The sequence below is a fragment of the Balaenoptera ricei genome, chromosome 2 (genome assembly GCF_028023285.1).
Source record: "Balaenoptera ricei isolate mBalRic1 chromosome 2, mBalRic1.hap2, whole genome shotgun sequence".
Taxonomy (NCBI): domain Eukaryota; kingdom Metazoa; phylum Chordata; class Mammalia; order Artiodactyla; family Balaenopteridae; genus Balaenoptera; species Balaenoptera ricei.
In genome coordinates, this window is record NC_082640.1 from 55,956,306 (window position 1) to 55,975,004 (window position 18,699).

General features: G+C 55.1%; 7 non-coding genes across 7 annotated transcripts; all 7 read right to left on the minus strand.

Annotated features, from left to right (window-relative positions):
- Positions 1–550: 550 nt before the first annotated feature.
- On the minus strand, positions 551–643 carry LOC132361787 (small nucleolar RNA SNORD116). The gene has a single exon (XR_009502055.1). It is a non-coding gene; the product is annotated as a small nucleolar RNA SNORD116 (small nucleolar RNA).
- A 2,668-nt stretch (positions 644–3,311) lies between these two features.
- LOC132361059 (small nucleolar RNA SNORD116) lies at positions 3,312–3,404 on the minus strand. Its single transcript, XR_009501374.1, has one exon. It is a non-coding gene; the product is annotated as a small nucleolar RNA SNORD116 (small nucleolar RNA).
- A 2,687-nt stretch (positions 3,405–6,091) lies between these two features.
- LOC132361788 (small nucleolar RNA SNORD116) lies at positions 6,092–6,184 on the minus strand. Its single transcript, XR_009502056.1, has one exon. It is a non-coding gene; the product is annotated as a small nucleolar RNA SNORD116 (small nucleolar RNA).
- A 2,667-nt stretch (positions 6,185–8,851) lies between these two features.
- On the minus strand, positions 8,852–8,944 carry LOC132361060 (small nucleolar RNA SNORD116). Its single transcript, XR_009501375.1, has one exon. It is a non-coding gene; the product is annotated as a small nucleolar RNA SNORD116 (small nucleolar RNA).
- Positions 8,945–11,631: 2,687 nt separating this feature from the next.
- LOC132361789 (small nucleolar RNA SNORD116) lies at positions 11,632–11,724 on the minus strand. The gene has a single exon (XR_009502057.1). It is a non-coding gene; the product is annotated as a small nucleolar RNA SNORD116 (small nucleolar RNA).
- A 2,667-nt stretch (positions 11,725–14,391) lies between these two features.
- LOC132361061 (small nucleolar RNA SNORD116) lies at positions 14,392–14,484 on the minus strand. Its single transcript, XR_009501376.1, has one exon. It is a non-coding gene; the product is annotated as a small nucleolar RNA SNORD116 (small nucleolar RNA).
- A 2,687-nt stretch (positions 14,485–17,171) lies between these two features.
- On the minus strand, positions 17,172–17,264 carry LOC132360948 (small nucleolar RNA SNORD116). The gene has a single exon (XR_009501265.1). It is a non-coding gene; the product is annotated as a small nucleolar RNA SNORD116 (small nucleolar RNA).
- Between the last annotated feature and the right edge of the window lie 1,435 nt (positions 17,265–18,699).

An 18,699-nucleotide genomic window follows, 5' to 3' on the forward strand; every position in this document is an offset into this window, starting at 1 on the left:
CCAACAGTGTGCCGGCAACTTCAGCAGAGGAGCTGACAGGGGCAGCACTGAGGCCTAAACCATCAGCCCCCTTCCGCCATCGCCCAACTCCAGCCCACGCCCGCCCACTGCTCCAGCCACGCGGGGCAGTCAAGAACCTCACTGCATGAAACACAACAACAGAGAGGGCCACAGGCCTGGCCTGAGGCTCCAGGCTCCAACCAGGGAAGCTTGCTCATGTTGGCTTCCATAATCAACCTCGGAAGCGGCATGCACAAAGTGTGATCCTGTCCAAAAATCACCTCTCCAAGCTGCAAGCTTACTGGGTCTCTACCAGAACACACTCCGACCCTGAAGACTAGCAGGAAAGCCTGCCCTCTTGCATTCCCTCAACGGCCTTTTAGCAGGGACCGGGGATTCATAGATGACCCAGCTTATGGGCAGACATGGTCGACCCTCAGACAGGAGCCCCTCCAATGCTGGAGCCCTTAGTGGGGTTTGCATGCCTGTCAGCAGGGGACGTTGGCCCTCACTCCTAACTGTCCCATACTCCCGAGACAGGAAACGTGCTGGACCTCACTTTCGATGAGGAGACGGTAGAGCGTTCTCACTCATTTTGTTCAGATTTTCCAAGGAATGCATACAAGGGTGTCATCATCGATCCAAGCACATGCTGGGAGGCTGCAGAACACAAAAGGGAAGGCCGTGGGTCTCTGCAGAGGAGCCATGACCTGGAAGTACTCCAACTGCCTGGGGAATCCACAGTCCTCAGGCCACTCAGCAAGACCAACAATCAATCCACTCTTGCAACCATTGGGCCCATCTGTGGAAATCCTAATATCCAATGGCACATCTTAGTATGGGTGAATGCCTACCGTCCTGAGCTATCCACAGCCTTGCTCGGCAACGTGCACCCGCCCCACTTTGTCCAGTTCTCCTTAGCATATCCAGTCATCAGACAACGCGAAGGTCTTCTTCTCTTTGCCGACAGCCAGCCTTACTCTGCAACTGCACCTGAGAAGTGGACAGAAATCAGGCAGGTTTCTGAATTGCACAAGGGTCCTCAGAGAACATGATTTTTGGGAACACTTAACCTGGGCGTGAGCCTAGAACCTGCTTCCCAAGTACCACTGTCCCTTACCGAAAACTGATTGTGTGTCTCACAGCACGACTGAAGGAAGTTACGCACGTACATTGCTCGGTGTGTGAGACGCTGTATGTGTGTATTCACACGTGTGGGCGTGTGTGACTGTGACTGTGCACGAGGATGCGTTTGTGGATACCTGTGGGTGCCGCTAAATACGCGTCTTGGTCTCTGGGTGTCCCTGTGGCCCTCTGCAGACGCTTCTAACAGTAAACGTCATAGTTTATACACAGCACCCTGGTTGGACCCCCAACTGAAAGGAGAAAGACCCCTGTCAGCTTCATGAGGCCGCATGCGAACTTTGAACCCCAGGCTGTCAAAATAGGCCACAGACTCCCGCTCTCCCACAGCCACGCCTTCTGACCAAAGCACAAAGACTGGACGAGACCTCCCTCCCGGCCGTGGGTGTCACACCTATGTGGACCTGGAGATCCTGCCACCTACCACCACATCTGATGTGCCCTTGGGGTCACTCCCAGTGATCCCGGAAGCAAGGTAACCTCCCATGGGCAGGCTGACACCGACCTGCAGTTGCCGACAGGCAAGATGCAGCCTGGCACTTCTCAAGGGGTTAACGGACTTCGGCCCAAGTGCCTCGTCTCGCCAACTAGACCAAATCACTTCCCATGACCCCGTGGGAATGCCCTCAATGGGAAGTGTTGGGCTTCAGCAACCATGACACAGATTGGAACCCCACAGCGGAAATTAGGCCACCTTCCCGGCCACGTATAGGCAAGCTTCCAACTGGTAGGCTTTGCGGCCCTGACCACTGAGGAAACGCTCAAACGCTACACAGCCTCGTCCTAAGTGCCCTCCTCCTGCCTGCAGGGCGACTCGACTCTACTTGAAGCCACAGACATCATGTGAACACGGAGACACTGAACAGCAGGGAAGACACACCGCAAGCCTGTCTGCTTTGATGATGCCCACCCCACCCCATGCATCCTGGCAATTCTCCACTGCCACGGCGACACTACCGAGGCACTCACAGTGATCAAAGGCACTGTCCCCGAGGACCACAGACAGACTTCCAACGGAAAACCTTTGCCACACGAGGGGACCTGGAAACTTGAAAGGGCACAGTGGCTGTCCACGACAGTGCGCCTGGCGTCGCAACAGTGCCCCCACCTCTGTCCCCCCAATGGACTGCTCCAGGTAAACCTCTGGCTGTTCGCAAGCTGAGTCATGCCCCCCCCCGGGAGAAGCACTTTCGCTTTGCACATTCGCAAACAAGGGAACAAAGCAGCCCAAGGGGATGTTCGCATAACTAAACATCCTCCAAGGAGGCCAGCAGAGACGCGTCACCATGTCAATCTTCTTTACGTCTCGCAAGACACCCTTTGGGTGTCTTTCCTCTGGCAATGGGATTCCAACTCTACACAGGTTACCTACCTCACCTCATCCACTTGAACTGCCAAAGCCATCCCCTCCATAGGCAGCTGATGCCAGCCCATCACGAACATGACACATCCTTGGGAAGCCGAGGCCAGCACCTGCAAACCAGTTATGATAGCCTATTCCACGACATCACAAAGGACATGTCCTCATCTTCCCTTCCCTTCCTGTACGGGCCATCAGTGATCCACGCAGGTTTAAATTCAGCACTCATTCCTCTCCCCACTCCACGATGACCCACTTGGCATCAACACTGTGCCGGGAGTTAAAGTAGAGAAGCAAACAAGGGCAGCAGCGAGGCCTAATCCATCAGCCCCTTTCCGCCGATGCCCAACCGAGCTCACCCCCGCCCATTGCTCCAGCCTCACTAGGCACTCAAGAAGCTCACCGTGAAAAACGCAAGAACAGGGAGGGCCACAGGCCTGGCCTGAGGTTCCAGGCACCAACCAGGGACGCTTGCTCATTTTGGCTTCCAGAATCAACCCCCAAAATGGCATGCACGAAGCGTGATCCTGGCCAAAACTCACCTCCCAACTGCAAGCTAACTGGGCCTAGACCAGCACACACTCTGACTCTTAAGACCAGCAGAGAACCTGCCCCCTCGCATTCCCTCAACAGCCATTCAGCAGGGACCCGGGTTTCACAGATAACACAGCTTATGTGCAGACACGGTCAACCCTCAGAAAGGAGCCCCTCCAATACTGGAGTCCTTGGTGGTGTTTGCATGCATGTCGGCGGGGGACGCTGGCCCTCATTCCTAACTGTCCTCTCCCCCTGAGAGAGGAAACGTGCTGAACCTCAGTTTCGATGACGAGACGGTAGAGTGTTCTCACTCATTTGGTCCAGATTTTCCAAGGAATGCATGCAAGGGTGTCATCATCAATCCAAGCACATGCTGGGACACTGCAGAACACAACCGGAGTCTGCGCGGGACTCTGTACAGGAGCCATGAGCCTGGGCTACCCCAAAAGCCTGGAGAATCCACAGCCCTCAGGCCACTCAGCAAGGGGAACAATCAATCCACTCCTGCAACCATTGGGCCTGTCTGAGGAAAACCCAATATCTAATGGCACATCTTGGGGTGCTTTAATACCTACCATCCTGAGTTATCCACGAACACACTCAGGGACATGGGCCCGCCTCACTTTTTCCACTTCTTCTTAGCACCTCCAGTCATCAGAGCACACGAAGGTCTTGTTTGTGTCGACGGCCAGCCTTTCCCAGCAACTGCACCTGAGAAGTGGACAGAAATCACCGAGGCTTCATAAGTGGACCGGTGTCCTCACAGGACATGATCCATAAAAACATTTACCTGGCCTTGAGCTCTGAAACTGCTTCCCAAGGACCTCTAACCCTTACCGAGAATTGACTGCATGTCTGATAGTACGACTGCAGGAAGTTACGCACATATGTTGGCCGGTGTCTGAGAGGCTGTATGTGTGTGTTCACGCGTGTGGGCGTGTGTGACTGTGACTGCGCATGCGGACGTGCTTGTGGGTTCCTCTGTGTGCCGCTGCATACGCGTCTTGGTCTCTGTGTGTCCCTATGGCCCTGTGAAGAGGAGTCCAACAATAAAAGAAAGAGTTTATACACAGCACCCTGGTGAGACCCCTAACTGAAAGGAGAAAGAATCCTGTCAGCTTTAAGAGGCCGCAGACACACTTTGACCCCCAGGGGCTGTTGAAATAGTCCACGGACTCCCGCTCTCCTACAGCCACGCCTTCTGACCAAAACACAAAGCCTCGACGAGACCTGCCTCCGGGCCTTGGCTGTGACATCGACATGCACCTCGAGACTCTGTCAGCTACCAGTATATCTGATGGGCATTTGGGGTCACTCGCAGCACTTCCGGAAGCAAGGGAACTCCCATGGTTGGGCCGACACCGACCGGCAGCTGTCTGCTGCCAAGATGCAGTCTGAAAACACTCAAGGGGCTAACGAACGTGGGCCCACGTGCCACTTCTCGCCAACTAGGCCTAATCACTTTCCATTGACCCGTGGGAATGCCCACCACAGGAAGTGGTGGGCTTCAGCCACCATGACCCATGTCGGATCCCCACGGCAGAAACTAGTCCACATTCCCAGCCACGTCTCAGGCAGCTCCCATCTTGAATGTTCACGGCCCTGACCCCTAAGGAAACGCTCAAACCCTTGAAAGCCTCGTCCTACATGCCCTCCTCCAGCCCACAGGGCGACACGACCCTACTGGAAACCACAAACATCTTCAGAACACGGGAACACTGAACACCAGGGAAGACAGACCGCAAGCCTGTCTCCTTGGTTGATGCTGATCCCACACCATGCATCCTGGAAATTCTCCACTGCCACAGTGACACTACCGAGTAACTCACAGTGATCAAAGGCATGGTCCCCGAGGACCACAGACAGACTTTCAAAGGAAGACCTCTGCCATGCGAGGGAACTTGGAAGCCTGAAAGGGAACAGTGGCTGGCCACGGCAGCACAGCAGGCATGGCAATGGGGCCCCCATCTCTGCCCCACCAATGGACTGCTCCAGATAAACCTCTGGCTGTTCGAAAGGCCTGCGTGCTACACCGGCCGGTCGCGTCATTCCCCCACGGGAGAAACACTTTCGCTTTACACATTGCCAAACAAGGGAACAAAGCGGCCAAAGGGGATGTTCGCATAACTCAACTACCTGCAAGGAGGCCGGCACAGACGCCTCACCATGTCGATCTTCTCTACTTCCCGCAAGACACCCTTTGGGTGTCATTCCTCGGGCAACGGGATCGCAACTCTACACAGCTTACCTACCTCAACTCACCCACTTGAACTGCCAAAGCCATCCGCTCCATAGGCAGCTTATGCCAGCCCATCACGAACAAGACACATTCTTGGGAAGCCGAGGCCAGCGCCTGCAACCCAATGATGACAACCCATCCCACGACATCACACAGGACCTTTCCTCATGATACCTTACCTTTCTCTCCAGGCCAGCAGACACCACCCAGGCTGAAATGCTTCACTCGATCCACACCCCACTCCACGAAGATCCACTTAGCGCCAACAGTGTGCCGGCAACTTCAGCAGAGGAGCTGACAGGGGCAGCACTGAGGCCTAAACCATCAGCCCCCTTCCGCCATCGCCCAACTCCAGCCCACGCCCGCCCACTGCTCCAGCCACGCGGGGCAGTCAAGAACCTCACTGCATGAAACACAACAACAGAGAGGGCCACAGGCCTGGCCTGAGGCTCCAGGCTCCAACCAGGGAAGCTTGCTCATGTTGGCTTCCATAATCAACCTCGGAAGCGGCATGCACAAAGTGTGATCCTGTCCAAAAATCACCTCTCCAAGCTGCAAGCTTACTGGGTCTCTACCAGAACACACTCCGACCCTGAAGACTAGCAGGAAAGCCTGCCCTCTTGCATTCCCTCAACGGCCTTTTAGCAGGGACCGGGGATTCATAGATGACCCAGCTTATGGGCAGACATGGTCGACCCTCAGACAGGAGCCCCTCCAATGCTGGAGCCCTTAGTGGGGTTTGCATGCCTGTCAGCAGGGGACGTTGGCCCTCACTCCTAACTGTCCCATACTCCCGAGACAGGAAACGTGCTGGACCTCACTTTCGATGAGGAGACGGTAGAGCGTTCTCACTCATTTTGTTCAGATTTTCCAAGGAATGCATACAAGGGTGTCATCATCGATCCAAGCACATGCTGGGAGGCTGCAGAACACAAAAGGGAAGGCCGTGGGTCTCTGCAGAGGAGCCATGACCTGGAAGTACTCCAACTGCCTGGGGAATCCACAGTCCTCAGGCCACTCAGCAAGACCAACAATCAATCCACTCTTGCAACCATTGGGCCCATCTGTGGAAATCCTAATATCCAATGGCACATCTTAGTATGGGTGAATGCCTACCGTCCTGAGCTATCCACAGCCTTGCTCGGCAACGTGCACCCGCCCCACTTTGTCCAGTTCTCCTTAGCATATCCAGTCATCAGACAACGCGAAGGTCTTCTTCTCTTTGCCGACAGCCAGCCTTACTCTGCAACTGCACCTGAGAAGTGGACAGAAATCAGGCAGGTTTCTGAATTGCACAAGGGTCCTCAGAGAACATGATTTTTGGGAACACTTAACCTGGGCGTGAGCCTAGAACCTGCTTCCCAAGTACCACTGTCCCTTACCGAAAACTGATTGTGTGTCTCACAGCACGACTGAAGGAAGTTACGCACGTACATTGCTCGGTGTGTGAGACGCTGTATGTGTGTATTCACACGTGTGGGCGTGTGTGACTGTGACTGTGCACGAGGATGCGTTTGTGGATACCTGTGGGTGCCGCTAAATACGCGTCTTGGTCTCTGGGTGTCCCTGTGGCCCTCTGCAGACGCTTCTAACAGTAAACGTCATAGTTTATACACAGCACCCTGGTTGGACCCCCAACTGAAAGGAGAAAGACCCCTGTCAGCTTCATGAGGCCGCATGCGAACTTTGAACCCCAGGCTGTCAAAATAGGCCACAGACTCCCGCTCTCCCACAGCCACGCCTTCTGACCAAAGCACAAAGACTGGACGAGACCTCCCTCCCGGCCGTGGGTGTCACACCTATGTGGACCTGGAGATCCTGCCACCTACCACCACATCTGATGTGCCCTTGGGGTCACTCCCAGTGCTCCCGGAAGCAAGGTAACCTCCCATGGGCAGGCTGACACCGACCTGCAGTTGCCGACAGGCAAGATGCAGCCTGGCACTTCTCAAGGGGTTAACGGACTTCGGCCCAAGTGCCTCGTCTCGCCAACTAGACCAAATCACTTCCCATGACCCCGTGGGAATGCCCTCAATGGGAAGTGTTGGGCTTCAGCAACCATGACACAGGTTGGAACCCCACAGCGGAAATTAGGCCACCTTCCCGGCCACGTATAGGCAAGCTTCCAACTGGTAGGCTTTGCGGCCCTGACCACTGAGGAAACGCTCAAACGCTACACAGCCTCGTCCTAAGTGCCCTCCTCCTGCCTGCAGGGCGACTCGACTCTACTTGAAGCCACAGACATCATGTGAACACGGAGACACTGAACAGCAGGGAAGACACACCGCAAGCCTGTCTGCTTTGATGATGCCCACCCCACCCCATGCATCCTGGCCATTCTCCACTGCCACGGCGACACTACCGAGGCACTCACAGTGATCAAAGGCACTGTCCCCGAGGACCACAGACAGACTTTCAACGGAAAACCTTTGCCACACGAGGGGACCTGGAAACTTGAAAGGGCACAGTGGCTGTCCACGACAGTGCGCCTGGCGTCGCAACAGTGCCCCCACCTCTGTCCCCCCAACGGACTGCTCCAGGTAAACCTCTGGCTGTTCGCAAGCTGAGTCATGCCCCCCCGGGAGAAGCACTTTCGCTTTGCACATTCCCAAACAAGGGAACAAAGCAGCCCAAGGGGATGTTCGCATAACTAAACATCCTCCAAGGAGGCCAGCAGAGACGCGTCACCATGTCAATCTTCTTTACGTCTCGCAAGACACCCTTTGGGTGTCTTTCCTCTGGCAATGGGATTCCAACTCTACACAGGTTACCTACCTCACCTCATCCACTTGAACTGCCAAAGCCATCCCCTCCATAGGCAGCTGATGCCAGCCCATCACGAACATGACACATCCTTGGGAAGCCGAGGCCAGCACCTGCAACCCAGTTATGATAGCCTATTCCACGACATCACAAAGGACATGTCCTCATCTTCCCTTCCCTTCCTGTACGGGCCATCAGTGATCCACGCAGGTTTAAATTCAGCACTCATTCCTCTCCCCACTCCACGATGACCCACTTGGCATCAACACTGTGCCGGGAGTTAAAGTAGAGAAGCAAACAAGGGCAGCAGCGAGGCCTAATCCATCAGCCCCTTTCCGCCGATGCCCAACCGAGCTCACCCCCGCCCATTGCTCCAGCCTCACTAGGCACTCAAGAAGCTCACCGTGAAAAACGCAAGAACAGGGAGGGCCACAGGCCTGGCCTGAGGTTCCAGGCACCAACCAGGGACGCTTGCTCATCTTGGCTTCCAGAATCAACCCCCAAAATGGCATGCACGAAGCGTGATCCTGGGCAAAACTCACCTCCCAACTGCAAGCTAACTGGGCCTAGACCAGCACACACTCTGACTCTTAAGACCAGCAGGAGAACCTGCCCCCTCGCATTCCCTCAACAGCCATTCAGCAGGGACCCGGGTTTCACAGATAACACAGCTTATGTGCAGACACGGTCAACCCTCAGAAAGGAGCCCCTCCAATACTGGAGTCCTTGGTGGTGTTTGCATGCATGTCGGCGGGGGACGCTGGCCCTCATTCCTAACTGTCCTCTCCCCCTGAGAGAGGAAACGTGCTGAACCTCAGTTTCGATGACGAGACGGTAGAGTGTTCTCACTCATTTGGTCCAGATTTTCCAAGGAATGCATGCAAGGGTGTCATCATCAATCCAAGCACATGCTGGGACACTGCAGAACACAACCGGAGTCTGCGCGGGACTCTGTACAGGAGCCATGAGCCTGGGCTACCCCAAAAGCCTGGAGAATCCACAGCCCTCAGGCCACTCAGCAAGGGGAACAATCAATCCACTCCTGCAACCATTGGGCCTGTCTGAGGAAAACCTAATATCTAATGGCACATCTTGGGGTGCTTTAATACCTACCATCCTGAGTTATCCACGAACACACTCAGGGACATGGGCCCGCCTCACTTTTTCCACTTCTTCTTAGCACCTCCAGTCATCAGAGCACACGAAGGTCTTGTTTGTGTCGACGGCCAGCCTTTCCCAGCAACTGCACCTGAGAAGTGGACAGAAATCACCGAGGCTTCATAAGTGGACCGGTGTCCTCACAGGACATGATCCATAAAAACATTTACCTGGCCTTGAGCTCTGAAACTGCTTCCCAAGGACCTCTAACCCTTACCGAGAATTGACTGCATGTCTGATAGTACGACTGCAGGAAGTTACGCACATATGTTGGCCGGTGTCTGAGAGGCTGTATGTGTGTGTTCACGCGTGTGGGCGTGTGTGACTGTGACTGCGCATGCGGACGTGCTTGTGGGTTCCTCTGTGTGCCGCTGCATACGCGTCTTGGTCTCTGTGTGTCCCTATGGCCCTGTGAAGAGGAGTCCAACAATAAAAGAAAGAGTTTATACACAGCACCCTGGTGAGACCCCTAACTGAAAGGAGAAAGAATCCTGTCAGCTTTAAGAGGCCGCAGACACACTTTGACCCCCAGGGGCTGTTGAAATAGTCCACGGACTCCCGCTCTCCTACAGCCACGCCTTCTGACCAAAACACAAAGCCTCGACGAGACCTGCCTCCGGGCCTTGGCTGTGACATCGACATGCACCTCGAGACTCTGTCAGCTACCAGTATATCTGATGGGCATTTGGGGTCACTCGCAGCACTTCCGGAAGCAAGGGAACTCCCATGGTCGGGCCGACACCGACCGGCAGCTGTCTGCTGCCAAGATGCAGTCTGAAAACACTCAAGGGGCTAACGAACGTGGGCCCATGTGCCACTTCTCGCCAACTAGGCCTAATCACTTTCCATTGACCCGTGGGAATGCCCACCACAGGAAGTGGTGGGCTTCAGCCACCATGACCCATGTCGGATCCCCACGGCGGAAACTAGTCCACATTCCCAGCCACGTCTCAGGCAGCTCCCATCTTGAATGTTCACGGCCCTGACCCCTAAGGAAACGCTCAAACCCTTGAAAGCCTCGTCCTACATGCCCTCCTCCAGCCCACAGGGCGACACGACCCTACTGGAAACCACAAACATCTTCAGAACACGGGAACACTGAACACCAGGGAAGACAGACCGCAAGCCTGTCTCCTTGGTTGATGCTGATCCCACACCATGCATCCTGGAAATTCTCCACTGCCACAGTGACACTACCGAGTAACTCACAGTGATCAAAGGCATGGTCCCCGAGGACCACAGACAGACTTTCAAAGGAAGACCTCTGCCATGCGAGGGAACTTGGAAGCCTGAAAGGGAACAGTGGCTGGCCACGGCAGCACAGCAGGCATGGCAATGGGGCCCCCATCTCTGCCCCACCAATGGACTGCTCCAGATAAACCTCTGGCTGTTCGAAAGGCCTGCGTGCTACACCGGCCGGTCGCGTCATTCCCCCACGGGAGAAACACTTTCGCTTTACACATTGCCAAACAAGGGAACAAAGCGGCCAAAGGGGATGTTCGCATAACTCAACTACCTGCAAGGAGGCCGGCACAGACGCCTCACCATGTCGATCTTCTCTACTTCCCGCAAGACACCCTTTGGGTGTCATTCCTCGGGCAACGGGATCGCAACTCTACACAGCTTACCTACCTCAACTCACCCACTTGAACTGCCAAAGCCATCCGCTCCATAGGCAGCTTATGCCAGCCCATCACGAACAAGACACATTCTTGGGAAGCCGAGGCCAGCGCCTGCAACCCAATGATGACAACCCATCCCACGACATCACACAGGACCTTTCCTCATGATACCTTACCTTTCTCTCCAGGCCAGCAGACACCACCCAGGCTGAAATGCTTCACTCGATCCACACCCCACTCCACGAAGATCCACTTAGCACCAACAGTGTGCCGGCAACTTCAGCAGAGGAGCTGACAGGGGCAGCACTGAGGCCTAAACCATCAGCCCCCTTCCGCCATCGCCCAACTCCAGCCCACGCCCGCCCACTGCTCCAGCCACGCGGGGCAGTCAAGAACCTCACTGCATGAAACACAACAACAGAGAGGGCCACAGGCCTGGCCTGAGGCTCCAGGCTCCAACCAGGGAAGCTTGCTCATGTTGGCTTCCATAATCAACCTCGGAAGCGGCATGCACAAAGTGTGATCCTGTCCAAAAATCACCTCTCCAAGCTGCAAGCTTACTGGGTCTCTACCAGAACACACTCCGACCCTGAAGACTAGCAGGAAAGCCTGCCCTCTTGCATTCCCTCAACGGCCTTTTAGCAGGGACCGGGGATTCATAGATGACCCAGCTTATGGGCAGACATGGTCGACCCTCAGACAGGAGCCCCTCCAATGCTGGAGCCCTTAGTGGGGTTTGCATGCCTGTCAGCAGGGGACGTTGGCCCTCACTCCTAACTGTCCCATACTCCCGAGACAGGAAACGTGCTGGACCTCACTTTCGATGAGGAGACGGTAGAGCGTTCTCACTCATTTTGTTCAGATTTTCCAAGGAATGCATACAAGGGTGTCATCATCGATCCAAGCACATGCTGGGAGGCTGCAGAACACAAAAGGGAAGGCCGTGGGTCTCTGCAGAGGAGCCATGACCTGGAAGTACTCCAACTGCCTGGGGAATCCACAGTCCTCAGGCCACTCAGCAAGACCAACAATCAATCCACTCTTGCAACCATTGGGCCCATCTGTGGAAATCCTAATATCCAATGGCACATCTTAGTATGGGTGAATGCCTACCGTCCTGAGCTATCCACAGCCTTGCTCGGCAACGTGCACCCGCCCCACTTTGTCCAGTTCTCCTTAGCATATCCAGTCATCAGACAACGCGAAGGTCTTCTTCCCTTTGCCGACAGCCAGCCTTACTCTGCAACTGCACCTGAGAAGTGGACAGAAATCAGGCAGGTTTCTGAATTGCACAAGGGTCCTCAGAGAACATGATTTTTGGGAACACTTAACCTGGGCGTGAGCCTAGAACCTGCTTCCCAAGTACCACTGTCCCTTACCGAAAACTGATTGTGTGTCTCACAGCACGACTGAAGGAAGTTACGCACGTACATTGCTCGGTGTGTGAGACGCTGTATGTGTGTATTCACACGTGTGGGCGTGTGTGACTGTGACTGTGCACGAGGATGCGTTTGTGGATACCTGTGGGTGCCGCTAAATACGCGTCTTGGTCTCTGGGTGTCCCTGTGGCCCTCTGCAGACGCTTCTAACAGTAAACGTCATAGTTTATACACAGCACCCTGGTTGGACCCCCAACTGAAAGGAGAAAGACCCCTGTCAGCTTCATGAGGCCGCATGCGAACTTTGAACCCCAGGCTGTCAAAATAGGCCACAGACTCCCGCTCTCCCACAGCCACGCCTTCTGACCAAAGCACAAAGACTGGACGAGACCTCCCTCCCGGCCGTGGGTGTCACACCTATGTGGACCTGGAGATCCTGCCACCTACCACCACATCTGATGTGCCCTTGGGGTCACTCCCAGTGATCCCGGAAGCAAGGTAACCTCCCATGGGCAGGCTGACACCGACCTGCAGTTGCCGACAGGCAAGATGCAGCCTGGCACTTCTCAAGGGGTTAACGGACTTCGGCCCAAGTGCCTCGTCTCGCCAACTAGACCAAATCACTTCCCATGACCCCGTGGGAATGCCCTCAATGGGAAGTGTTGGGCTTCAGCAACCATGACACAGGTTGGAACCCCACAGCGGAAATTAGGCCACCTTCCCGGCCACGTATAGGCAAGCTTCCAACTGGTAGGCTTTGCGGCCCTGACCACTGAGGAAACGCTCAAACGCTACACAGCCTCGTCCTAAGTGCCCTCCTCCTGCCTGCAGGGCGACTCGACTCTACTTGAAGCCACAGACATCATGTGAACACGGAGACACTGAACAGCAGGGAAGACACACCGCAAGCCTGTCTGCTTTGATGATGCCCACCCCACCCCATGCATCCTGGCAATTCTCCACTGCCACGGCGACACTACCGAGGCACTCACAGTGATCAAAGGCACTGTCCCCGAGGACCACAGACAGACTTTCAACGGAAAACCTTTGCCACACGAGGGGACCTGGAAACTTGAAAGGGCACAGTGGCTGTCCACGACAGTGCGCCTGGCGTCGCAACAGTGCCCCCACCTCTGTCCCCCCAACGGACTGCTCCAGGTAAACCTCTGGCTGTTCGCAAGCCGAGTCATGCCCCCCCGGGAGAAGCACTTTCGCTTTGCACATTCCCAAACAAGGGAACAAAGCAGCCAAAGGGGATGTTCGCATAACTAAACATCCTCCAAGGAGGCCAGCAGAGACGCGTCACCATGTCAATCTTCTTTACGTCTCGCAAGACACCCTTTGGGTGTCTTTCCTCTGGCAATGGGATTCCAACTCTACACAGGTTACCTACCTCACCTCATCCACTTGAACTGCCAAAGCCATCCCCTCCATAGGCAGCTGATGCCAGCCCATCACGAACATGACACATCCTTGGGAAGCCGAGGCCAGCACCTGCAACCCAGTTATGATAGCCTATTCCACGACATCACAAAGGACATGTCCTCATCTTCCCTTCCCTTCCTGTACGGGCCATCAGTGATCCACGCAGGTTTAAATTCAGCACTCATTCCTCTCCCCACTCCACGATGACCCACTTGGCATCAACACTGTGCCGGGAGTTAAAGTAGAGAAGCAAACAAGGGCAGCAGCGAGGCCTAATCCATCAGCCCCTTTCCGCCGATGCCCAACCGAGCTCACCCCCGCCCATTGCTCCAGCCTCACTAGGCACTCAAGAAGCTCACCGTGAAAAACGCAAGAACAGGGAGGGCCACAGGCCTGGCCTGAGGTTCCAGGCACCAACCAGGGACGCTTGCTCATCTTGGCTTCCAGAATCAACCCCCAAAATGGCATGCACGAAGCGTGATCCTGGGCAAAACTCACCTCCCAACTGCAAGCTAACTGGGCCTAGACCAGCACACACTCTGACTCTTAAGACCAGCAGGAGAACCTGCCCCCTCGCATTCCCTCAACAGCCATTCAGCAGGGACCCGGGTTTCACAGATAACACAGCTTATGTGCAGACACGGTCAACCCTCAGAAAGGAGCCCCTCCAATACTGGAGTCCTTGGTGGTGTTTGCATGCATGTCGGCGGGGGACGCTGGCCCTCATTCCTAACTGTCCTCTCCCCCTGAGAGAGGAAACGTGCTGAACCTCAGTTTCGATGACGAGACGGTAGAGTGTTCTCACTCATTTGGTCCAGATTTTCCAAGGAATGCATGCAAGGGTGTCATCATCAATCCAAGCACATGCTGGGACACTGCAGAACACAACCGGAGTCTGCGCGGGACTCTGTACAGGAGCCATGAGCCTGGGCTACCCCAAAAGCCTGGAGAATCCACAGCCCTCAGGCCACTCAGCAAGGGGAACAATCAATCCACTCCTGCAACCATTGGGCCTGTCTGAGGAAAACCTAATATCTAATGGCACATCTTGGGGTGCTTTAATACCTACCATCCTGAGTTATCCACGAACACACTCAGGGACATGGGCCCGCCTCACTTTTTCCACTTCTTCTTAGCACCTCCAGTCATCAGAGCACACGAAGGTCTTGTTTGTGTCGACGGCCAGCCTTTCCCAGCAACTGCACCTGAGAAGTGGACAGAAATCACCGAGGCTTCATAAGTGGACCGGTGTCCTCACAGGACATGATCCATAAAAACATTTACCTGGCCTTGAGCTCTGAAACTGCTTCCCAAGGACCTCTAACCCTTACCGAGAATTGACTGCATGTCTGATAGTACGACTGCAGGAAGTTACGCACATATGTTGGCCGGTGTCTGAGAGGCTGTATGTGTGTGTTCACGCGTGTGGGCGTGTGTGACTGTGACTGCGCATGCGGACGTGCTTGTGGGTTCCTCTGTGTGCCGCTGCATACGCGTCTTGGTCTCTGTGTGTCCCTATGGCCCTGTGAAGAGGAGTCCAACAATAAAAGAAAGAGTTTATACACAGCACCCTGGTGAGACCCCTAACTGAAAGGAGAAAGAATCCTGTCAGCTTTAAGAGGCCGCAGACACACTTTGACCCCCAGGGGCTGTTGAAATAGTCCACGGACTCCCGCTCTCCTACAGCCACGCCTTCTGACCAAAACACAAAGCCTCGACGAGACCTGCCTCCGGGCCTTGGCTGTGACATCGACATGCACCTCGAGACTCTGTCAGCTACCAGTATATCTGATGGGCATTTGGGGTCACTCGCAGCACTTCCGGAAGCAAGGGAACTCCCATGGTCGGGCCGACACCGACCGGCAGCTGTCTGCTGCCAAGATGCAGTCTGAAAACACTCAAGGGGCTAACGAACGTGGGCCCATGTGCCACTTCTCGCCAACTAGGCCTAATCACTTTCCATTGACCCGTGGGAATGCCCACCACAGGAAGTGGTGGGCTTCAGCCACCATGACCCATGTCGGATCCCCACGGCGGAAACTAGTCCACATTCCCAGCCACGTCTCAGGCAGCTCCCATCTTGAATGTTCACGGCCCTGACCCCTAAGGAAACGCTCAAACCCTTGAAAGCCTCGTCCTACATGCCCTCCTCCAGCCCACAGGGCGACACGACCCTACTGGAAACCACAAACATCTTCAGAACACGGGAACACTGAACACCAGGGAAGACAGACCGCAAGCCTGTCTCCTTGGTTGATGCTGATCCCACACCATGCATCCTGGAAATTCTCCACTGCCACAGTGACACTACCGAGTAACTCACAGTGATCAAAGGCATGGTCCCCGAGGACCACAGACAGACTTTCAAAGGAAGACCTCTGCCATGCGAGGGAACTTGGAAGCCTGAAAGGGAACAGTGGCTGGCCACGGCAGCACAGCAGGCATGGCAATGGGGCCCCCATCTCTGCCCCACCAATGGACTGCTCCAGATAAACCTCTGGCTGTTCGAAAGGCCTGCGTGCTACACCGGCCGGTCGCGTCATTCCCCCACGGGAGAAACACTTTCGCTTTACACATTGCCAAACAAGGGAACAAAGCGGCCAAAGGGGATGTTCGCATAACTCAACTACCTGCAAGGAGGCCGGCACAGACGCCTCACCATGTCGATCTTCTCTACTTCCCGCAAGACACCCTTTGGGTGTCATTCCTCGGGCAACGGGATCGCAACTCTACACAGCTTACCTACCTCAACTCACCCACTTGAACTGCCAAAGCCATCCGCTCCATAGGCAGCTTATGCCAGCCCATCACGAACAAGACACATTCTTGGGAAGCCGAGGCCAGCGCCTGCAACCCAATGATGACAACCCATCCCACGACATCACACAGGACCTTTCCTCATGATACCTTACCTTTCTCTCCAGGCCAGCAGACACCACCCAGGCTGAAATGCTTCACTCGATCCACACCCCACTTCACGAAGATCCACTTAGCGCCAACAGTGTGCCGGCAACTTCAGCAGAGGAGCTGACAGGGGCAGCACTGAGGCCTAAACCATCAGCCCCCTTCCGCCATCGCCCAACTCCAGCCCACGCCCGCCCACTGCTCCAGCCACAAGGGGCAGTCAAGAACCTCACTGCACGAAACACAACAACAGAGAGGGCCACAGGCCTGGCCTGAGGCTCCAGGCTCCAACCAGGGAAGCTTGCTCATGTTGGCTTCCATAATCAACCTCGGAAGCGGCATGCACAAAGTGTGATCCTGTCCAAAAATCACCTCTCCAAGCTGCAAGCTTACTGGGTCTCTACCAGAACACACTCCGACCCTGAAGACTAGCAGGAAAGCCTGCCCTCTTGCATTCCCTCAACGGCCTTTTAGCAGGGACCGGGGATTCATAGATGACCCAGCTTATGGGCAGACATGGTCGACCCTCAGACAGGAGCCCCTCCAATGCTGGAGCCCTTAGTGGGGTTTGCATGCCTGTCAGCAGGGGACGTTGGCCCTCACTCCTAACTGTCCCATACTCCCGAGACAGGAAACGTGCTGGACCTTACTTTCGATGAGGAGACGGTAGAGCGTTCTCACTCATTTTCTTCAGATTTTCCAAGGAATGCATACAAGGGTGTCATCATCGATCCAAGCACATGCTGGGAGGCTGCAGAACACAAAAGGGAAGGCCGTGGGTCTCTGCAGAGGAGCCATGACCTGGAAGTACTCCAACTGCCTGGGGAATCCACAGTCCTCAGGCCACTCAGCAAGACCAACAATCAATCCACTCTTGCAACCATTGGGCCCATCTGTGGAAATCCTAATATCCAATGGCACATCTTAGTATGGGTGAATGCCTACCGTCCTGAGCTATCCACAGCCTTGCTCGGCAACGTGCACCCGCCCCACTTTGTCCAGTTCTCCTTAGCATATCCAGTCATCAGACAACGCGAAGGTCTTCTTCTCTTTGCCGACAGCCAGCCTTACTCTGCAACTGCACCTGAGAAGTGGACAGAAATCAGGCAGGTTTCTGAATTGCACAAGGGTCCTCAGAGAACATGATTTTTGTGAACACTTAACCTGGGCGTGAGCCTAGAACCTGCTTCCCAAGTACCACTGTCCCTTACCGAAAACTGATTGTGTGTCTCACAGCACGACTGAAGGAAGTTACGCACGTACATTGCTCGGTGTGTGAGACGCTGTATGTGTGTATTCACACGTGTGGGCGTGTGTGACTGTGACTGTGCACGAGGATGCGTTTGTGGATACCTGTGGGTGCCGCTAAATACGCGTCTTGGTCTCTGGGTGTCCCTGTGGCCCTCTGCAGACGCTTCTAACAGTAAACGTCATAGTTTATACACAGCACCCTGGTTGGACCCCCAACTGAAAGGAGAAAGACCCCTGTCAGCTTCATGAGGCCGCATGCGAACTTTGAACCCCAGGCTGTCAAAATAGGCCACAGACTCCCGCTCTCCCACAGCCACGCCTTCTGACCAAAGCACAAAGACTGGACGAGACCTCCCTCCCGGCCGTGGGTGTCACACCTATGTGGACCTGGAGATCCTGCCACCTACCACCACATCTGATGTGCCCTTGGGGTCACTCCCAGTGCTCCCGGAAGCAAGGTAACCTCCCATGGGCAGGCTGACACCGACCTGCAGTTGCCGACAGGCAAGATGCAGCCTGGCACTTCTCAAGGGGTTAACGGACTTCGGCCCAAGTGCCTCGTCTCGCCAACTAGACCAAATCACTTCCCATGACCCCGTGGGAATGCCCTCAATGGGAAGTGTTGGGCTTCAGCAACCATGACACAGGTTGGAACCCCACAGCGGAAATTAGGCCACCTTCCCGGCCACGTATAGGCAAGCTTCCAACTGGTAGGCTTTGCGGCCCTGACCACTGAGGAAACGCTCAAACGCTACACAGCCTCGTCCTAAGTGCCCTCCTCCTGCCTGCAGGGCGACTCGACTCTACTTGAAGCCACAGACATCATGTGAACACGGAGACACTGAACAGCAGGGAAGACACACCGCAAGCCTGTCTGCTTTGATGATGCCCACCCCACCCCATGCATCCTGGCCATTC